The sequence below is a fragment of the Stomoxys calcitrans genome, chromosome 4, assembly GCF_963082655.1.
Source record: "Stomoxys calcitrans chromosome 4, idStoCalc2.1, whole genome shotgun sequence".
NCBI classification, from domain to species: domain Eukaryota; kingdom Metazoa; phylum Arthropoda; class Insecta; order Diptera; family Muscidae; genus Stomoxys; species Stomoxys calcitrans.
The window spans coordinates 164763559-164772547 of record NC_081555.1 but is presented as its reverse complement, the minus strand read 5'-3'; positions in this window follow the sequence as shown (position 1 = coordinate 164772547).

Sequence of the window (8989 nt, the reverse complement as noted above, 5' to 3'; positions counted from 1 at the left end):
ATGTTTCCTTTCAGACCAACCTACACAATACGCGCAAATTTCAAGGTATTCGGTTCAGCCTTTTTTGAGTCTATACGGAACAAACAAACCGAGTCCCATTATTATGAAATTCGTACTCTACTTTTGAATACCATATTGTCCCGATCGGTCTACTTTTATTTTTTGGTTGTACTTTTGGGGTAAGGGAGAGGGTCCGTCCCCTTCGGATATCAAAAAATTATATTGCCTATGTTTCTTTCCAGACCAAACTACACAATCTGTGAAAATTTCAAGGTATTCGGTTCAGCCTTTTTTGAGTCTATACGTAACAAACAAACAAACGTGCAAAAATTCAGCCTAGTTGGGTAGAAAATGCGGCTTCAAGGGGCCCAAGGTATTAAATCGGGTGATTGTTTTGAGAGCTTTATAAGGTTATACTTGTCCTGGTAGTGGAAGTCATAAAGATGCACTACGTGCAAAATTTCAACCAAATCAGATAACAACTGCAGCTTCTAGGGGCTCAAGAACTGGGGTCGAAGGACCCTATATATATAGGACTAGATGGACAGGGCGCGATCCGCTGCGCCTTCTTTCACTCGCTCCTTTTATCTGAACCCAATATTGGAACGGTCATGCCTTAAAGATATTTCGCCTCAATATGGATTTTATATTGGTGCTCTACTACCAAATACCTTTTATTTGAGCCTTATGTGGCTATGGTCGGTAAATATGTCTGGTATGGGAGTATTTTTGGAGTAGAGGCGGACCCCCATATATCAGATTCGTGCTCTAGTCTCCAATACCTTTCTTTTGAGCCCCATAATATCATTATTCGTCTATATTGCCATTTTATCGGGCTTTGGAGGTGGGGCGACCCCCCTTGGATATAAACAAACCTAATTTCGCTTAAATCGCCCCACTCCCAGATCTGGCGTTTTCGAAAATAGGGAAAGGGGAGAGCCGCCCATTAAAGTTTGTATGTTAGATCTACTTCATTCTCTTGGTTTTGGTGATGAAATGGAGTTGCCCCGAAAGTGGATATCAGATTCGTACTCTACTCCCAAAAATCACACTTGAGCTACATATTGCTATAGTCGGTATAAGTGTGTGGTCTATGGGGAGCTTTTGAAATCCTGAAACTTGGTTATAAAACAGATGTCAGATTTGAGCCCTTTTTTGCCATAATCCATAAATATGTATAGTTTGAGGGGTTTGCATGTTTGGGCGATCACCCACGCGCTTAGCCCTGAAAAAATATTAACATCGTCCAAAAATTCCTTTCATTTGAGCCCCAATTGCCATCGGTTTAGGGCAAGTTTAGGGGGTTTATGGACGACCCCCAAACACTTGGCCTCTAAATTGGATATCAAGTTCGTTTTCTACAATCAAATACCTATTATTTATTGCCAGGGCAGGCAACCATGGCCGGTTTGAAGGGAGTTTAGGGGACAGACCCTGAAATAATATCGGCATCGTTTGGAGCATGATTTTGTTTGAGCCTCATAATGTCAAACCATTTGCAGGTGGCTATCAAGATATTCAGGGCTACGAGTCCTTTTTATTTCTTTCAGATCCACACTAGGTTAGGTTAGGTTAGGTCGAGCTTAATATGTTAATAAATGCGATTACAATGGAAAAATCGGGCGATATATATAAATGAGAGCTATATCTTAATCCAAACCGATTTCTATGAAATTCACCAGTAATGTCGAGGGTCATAAGAAAAATCCTTCATACCAAACTTCGAGAGAATCGGTTAACAGATGACGTTTTTATTGCATTATTACTGCAAATCAGACGAACATATATATGACAGCTATATCTAAATTTGAAGCGATTTCAAGCACACTTCAAGCACTAAATCTATGAAATTCACCAATAATGTCGAGAGTCATAAGAAAAACCTTCCTACCAAAATTTAAAAGGAATCGGTTAACAAATGACGTTTTCGTCATAAAAAATGTGAGCCGATTTCTTTGAAATTCACCAATAATGTCGAGGGTCATAAGAAAATCCTTCCTACCAAAATTTAAGAGAATCGGTTAACAAATGACCATTTTTTGCATTATTACTGCAAATCGGACGAACATGTATATGGGAGCTATATCTAAATCTGAACCGATATCAAGCAAACTTCCCAGATATTGTGGTAATCGTCGAGGAAGGCGTTGTACAAAATTTTGGGAAGATTGGTCAATAAATACGCTTGGATTGGCTCTAGGAGTGAACATCGGGATATATATATACATGAGAGCTATATCTAAATCTGAAGCGATTTCTATGAAATTCACCAATAATGTCGAGAGTCATAAGAAAATCCTTCCTACCAAACTTCGAGAGAATCGGTTAACAAATGACCATTTTATTGCATTATTACTGCAAATCGGACGAACATATATATGGGAGCTATATCCAAATCTGATCCGATTTTTTCCAATTTCAATAGGCTTTGTCTCTAGGCCGAAAAAAATGCCTGTACCAAATTTGAAGACGATCGGATGAAAATTGCGACCTGTAGTGTGTACACAAATTAACATGGACAGACGGACAGACACACAGACGGACAGACAGACGGACATAGCTAAATCGAATCAGAAAGTGATTATGAGTCGATCGGTATGCTTATCAATGGATCTATCTCTCTTCCTTTTGGGTGTTACAAACAAATGCACTAAGTTATAATACCCTGTACCAAAGTAGTGGTGTGGAACAGTCTAAGCCACTATGCCCATTGCCATAGTAGTCGTTTGCTGAAAAGATGTATCCATTTCAGCATTAAATAAGCATTTCTTCATGAAAAAGGCTCAAAGACAAAAATGATTTTAGTTTGTCTCGGCCAAAACTATGACTAAATACAAACAACAGAAAACTTTCTGTAGTTTTTTATGTGTTTGAATAAGGGTAAATAATTTCAATCTTATTTTAAATATTTTCGGTGAATTTCTATTTGGGCAAATTCAATTTGGTTTTGCGCACACCTAAAAAAAACCTTTTCCAACATCGTTATGTTTGTTAGCCACATCAATTTCAGCTGTTATATCACAAACATTTATCGAATCTTCTATATCAATGTTTTCTTTAGTCGAAAAAATATTGATAATGGTTATTTAGCTTAAAGCGACGTGGTTCCAGAGAATTTGCCAAATTTATTGGTTAAATACAAATAATATTTTCCGTTGAATAAAGTACTTCTGTTTTTTCTGGTTTCTCAACAGAGTTTGTTTGTGCGACATCTGTTTTTTCGGTTAAAAGTTTATTTTTCTAAGAAATACAAAAATATAAGAAAAATAAAGACAATTTTTAACTACCATGTGAAAGTAACCCAGACCATGGAATCACAATACGAAAAACAAAGGAAGAACTTATTCGGCCGGGCCACATGATGGGAAGCCACCACCAAGGATTCTGCTACAAGTTTAGACAAATGGACTTAGTTGAGGGACATATGTATGTGGTGTGTACCAAATTTCTGCAAAATCAGGCAACAATTAAAGCTTCTAGGGGCCGTGGACTATATCAGACCGATTTAGACCGTATTTGATACAGTAGCACCAGAATATTACGTGCAAAACTTCATCCATATCAGGCAAATAATGCGTCTACGAAGTGCTGAAGATGTCATGAAAGGAGATCGATTTATATGGGAGCTATAACAGGTTATGGACCGATTTGGACCGTACTTGGCACTGCTATAGAAAGTAGTAACAAAACACACCGTGCATAAATTTCTATCAAAATTGATGACAGTAGAGGCTTCTACACACTGAAAAAACAACTCGTTTCACATGAAGGAAATTTTCGCCAAGTAAACTTCTGTTCTGAAAAACGTTGGAATTTGTTTACCACAACAACAACCACTATTGTGGTACAGGTATAATACCCTGTACCACTTAGTGAATTAGTTTGTAACGCCCAAAAGATGAGAGATAGACCCATTGATAAGTATACCAAACGACTCAGAATCACTTTCTGATTCGATTTAGCTGTGTCCGTCGGTCTGTCTGTCCGTTTGTCTGTCCGTCTGTCTGTCCGTCTGTCTGTCCGTCCGTCTGTCTGTCCGTCTGTCTGTCTGTCCGTCTGTTTGTCCGTCTGTCTGTCCGTCTGTCTGTCCGTCTGTCTGTCCATCTGTCCGTCCGTCTGTCTGTCCGTCTGTCTGTCCGTCTGTCTGTCCGTCTCTCTGTCCGTCTCTCTGTCCGTCTCTCTGTCCGTCTCCCTGCCCGTCTGTCTGTCCGTCTGTCTGTCCGTCAGTCTGTCCGACTGTCTGTCTGTCTGTCCATCTGTCTGTCCGTCTGTCTGTCCGTTTGTCTGTCCGTCTGTCTGTCTGTCTGTCTGTCTGTCCGTCTGTCCGTCTGTCTGTCTGTCTGTCCGTCTGTCTGTCTGTCCGGCTGTCTGTCTGTTCGTCTGTCTGTCCGTCTATCTGTCCGTCTGTCTGTCTGTCTGTCCGTCTGTCTGTCCGTCTGTCTGTCCGTCTCTCTGTCCGTCTCTCTGTCCGTCTCTCTGTCCGTCTCTCTGTCCGTCTGTCTGTCCGTCTGTCTGTCCGTCAGTCTGTCTGTCTGTCTGTCCGTCTGTCCGTCTGTCTGTCCGTCCGTCTGTCTGTCTGTCCGTCTGTATGTCCGTTTGTCTGTCCGTCTGTCTGTCCGTCTGTCTGCATGTCTGTCCGTCTGTCTGTGTGTCTGTTCGTCTGTCTGTCCGTCTGTTTGTCCGTCTGTCTCTCTGTATGTCCGTCTGTCTGTCTGCCTGTCCGTCTGTCTGTCCGTCTCTCTGTCCGCCTGCCTGTCCGTCTGTCCAAGTTAATTTGTGTACAAAGTACACGTCGAAGTTTTCATCCGATTGTCTTAAAATTTGGTACAGGCATGTTTTTCGGCCTAGAGACGAAGCCTATTGAAATTGGGAAAAATCGGTTCAGATCTGGATGTAGCTCCCATATATATGTTCGTCCGATTTTCAATAATAATGCAATAAAATGGTAATTTGTTAATCGGTTCAGATTTAGATATAGCTCTCATATATATATATATATATATATATATATATATATATATATATATATATATATATATATATAAATATCGCCCGATTTTCACTCTTAGAGCCAATGCAAGCACATTTATTGACCAATCTTGCCAAAATATTGCACAACGCTTTCCTCGACGACTACCACAATATACATAGAGTGTGGTCAAAATTCAGATTTAGATATAGGTCCCAAATATATATTCGTCCGATTTGCACTAAAATTGCAATAAAATGGCCTTTTGTTAACCAATTTTCTCGAAATTTGGCAGGAGAAATTTACTTGTGACTCTCAATATTACTGATGAATTTCATGAAAATCGGTCCAGATTTAGATATAGCTCTCATATATATTTATCGCCCGATTTTCACTCCTAGAGCCACTGCAAGCGCATTTATTGACCCACCTTGCCAAAATTTTGCAAAACGCTTTCCTCGACGACTGCCACAATATCTGAGGAGTTTACTCGAAATCGGTTCAGATTTAGATATAGCTCCCATATATATGTTCGTCCGATTTTGAGAAATATTGCAAAAAAATGCTCAGTTGTTAACCGATTCTGTCGAAACTTTGCAGGAAGGATTTTCTTATGATTCTCAATATAACTGTTGAATTTCATAGAAATCGGCCTAGATTTAGATATAGCTGTCATATATGTATATGGCCCGATGTTCACTTTAAGAGCCACTGCAAGCGCATTTATTGACCAATCTTTCCAAAATATTGCACAACGCTTTTCTCGACGACTACTACATTATCTGAGAAATTTTTCTCGAAATCGGTTCAGAAGCAGATACAGCTCCCATATATATGTTGGTCAGATTTTGGGTAATTTGCCATATAGTTGTCATTTGTCAACCGTAGTTTTTACAGTTTGAATATATTTGCTCGCCGAGATCCATCAAAATTGGTTCAGAATTGGATATAGGTTCCACATTGTATTTATACGGTAGGTGTAGGGTATTATGGAGTCGGCACCGCCCGACTATTGCCCTTCCTTACTGGTTTTTGATATAAATTCTTTCAAGAGTTTGTAACAAATAAAACATTTGTATACCCTCCATCATAGGATGGGGGTATACTAATTTCGTCATTCTGTTTGCAACACCTTGAAATATGCATCTGAGATCCCATAAAGTATGTATGCTTTTGATCGTCATGACAGTTTAAGTCGTTCTAGCCAAGTCCGTCCGTCTGTCCATCCGTCCGTCCATCTGTCTGTCGAAAGCACGCTAACTTTCGAAGGAGTAAAGCTAGCCGCTTGAAATTTTGCACATATACTTCCTATTAGTATAGGTCGGTTGGGATTGTAAATGAGCTATATCGGTCAACGTTTTGATATAGCTGCCATATAAACCGATCTTGGGTCTTGACTTCTTGAGCCTCTAGAGGGCGCAATTCTCGTCCGATTTAACTGAAATTTTGCACGTAGTGTTTTGGTATCACTTTCAACAACTGTGTTAAGTATGATTCAAATCGGTTTATAACCTGATATAGCTGCCATATAAACCAAAATTACGTTTTGGCACAGATACGACTTTTTGATGCATGCTGGTTAAATTCTTAAACGGGTCAAATCGGACCACATTTGGATTTAGCTGCTATATAGACCGATTTTCCGATAAAGGGTCTAATGCCCATAAAACTTTATTTTTCCAACGATTTTGCTGAATTTTGAAACAGTGAGTAGTTTAAGGCTTCCCGACAACTGACCCATATATGGTTCAGATCGGACTATATATAGATATAGCTACCATATAGACCGGTCTGACCATAAGGGGTCTGAAGACGATAAAAGCTTTATTTATTACCCGATTTTGCTGAAATTTGATATGGATTAGATCGGTTCGTATTTAGATATAGCTGCCATATAGACCGATCTCACGATAAAGGGACTGAAGTACATAAAGGCTTTATTTATTACCCGATTTCACTGAAATTTGCAACAGTGGGCTATTTTAAGCCTCCCAACGTCTGACTTAAATATGGTCCACATCGGGCCATATTTAGATATAGCTGCCATTTAGACCGATCTACCGATAAAGGTTCTAAAGACCATAAAAGCTTTATTTATTACCCCATTTCACTGAAATATGCAACAGTGGGTTATTTTAAGCCTTCCGACATCTGATGTAAATATGGTTCAGATCGGACTATATTTGGATATAGCTGTCATATAGACCGATCTCCCGATAAAGGGTCTGAAGGCCATAATAGCTTTATTTATTACCCGATTTTACTGAAATTTGCAACAGTGGGTTATTTTAAGCCTCCCGACATCTGACTTAAATATGGATTAGATCGGTTCATATTTAGATATAGCTGCCATATAGACCGATCTCACGATAAAGGGTCTAAAGTCCATAAAAGCTTTATTTATTACCCAATTTCGCTGAAATTTGCAACAGTGGGCTATTTTAAGCCTCCCAACGTCAACTTAAATATGGTCCCCATCGGGCTATATTTAGATATAGCTGCCATATAGACCGATCTCCCGATAAAGGGTCTGAAGGCCATAATAGAATTATTTTTTATCCGATTTCACTAAAATTTTGAATAGTGCGCAGTTTTAAGTCTCCCAACATCCGACCCAAATATGGTACAGATCAAATTATACTAAGGTTCAGCTGTCATATAGACCGATCTGCCGACAAAGGGTCTGAAGCCCATAAAACTTTGTGTTTTAACTGATTTCTCTAAAACTTAGTTTTTTAACTGATTTCGCTAAAATTTGAAACCGTGAGTTATTTGTAGCCTTCTGACACCCGACCTAAACATGGTTCAGATCGGACTATATTTAGATATAGCTGCCGATAAGGGGTCTGAAGCCCATAAAAGCTTTATTTATTACCCTATTTCGCTGAAATTTGAAACAGTGAATAGGTTAAGACCTCCCAACATCCGACCTAAATATGGTTCTGATCTGACTATATTTAGATATAGCTGCCATATAGACCGATCTGCCGATAAGGGGACTGAAAACCCTAAAAGCTTTATTTATTACCCGATTTCGCTGAAATTTGAAACATTGAGTTTTTCTGAGCCTCGAAATTTGAAACATTGAGTTTTTCTGAGCCTCACGATATCCGACCTTAATATGGCTCACATCGGTTTATAATTGGATATATCTGCCAAAAAGACCAATATTTTGTTCTACAAAGTTTAACAGTGACTTATATTTATTAGACCACTCAATGTCCGTGCCGAATTTGGGTGCTTAAGTTATCCAATTTTCACCGGTTTGTGGCGAAAGAGGGTTTACATATACGCCAGAGGTGGTGTGTATCCAAAGTTCGGCCCGGCCGAACTTAATGCTTTTTTACATGTTTTTCTTTATTTTTGTATTGGTGGAGGTGTGGAATCTTCGAAAGATATTGGGTTGCCCAAAAAGTAATTGCGGATTTTTTAAAAGAAAGTAAATGCATTTTTAAAAAAAACTTAGAATGAACTTTAATCAAATATACTTTTTTTACACTTTTTTTCTAAAGAAAGCTAAAAGTAACAGCTGATAACTGACAGAAGAAAGAATGCAATTACAGAGTCACAAGCTGTGAAAAAATTTGTCAACGCCGACTATATGAAAAATCCGCAATTACTTTTTGGGCAACCCAATATATCCTTGCTCCACTTTCTCTGACACAATCTGCACTTTGATAGATCTGTGTTGCTTGTAACACCTTTAGGGCGATCTCTTCCTCATTCAGTCTTTTGTGAACTATCGTTATATACGCATCTATTGCCTTCCAATTCTCCTCAGATTCTAGCATGACGGTTACCATATTGTCTGCTATTAGCTGCTTATATATGAGCGACACCAACATGTTGCGACCTATGGCGATTCTTAGACATGTATGTCTGTCTGTTGTCCGTTTGTCTGTCCGTCCATCTGTCTGTCCGTCCATCTGTCTGTCCGTCCATCTGTCTGTCCGTCCATCTCTCTGTCTGTCTTTGCATCGGTCTTTAAGTCCGTCCGTCTTTAGAAAGCACATGAACTTA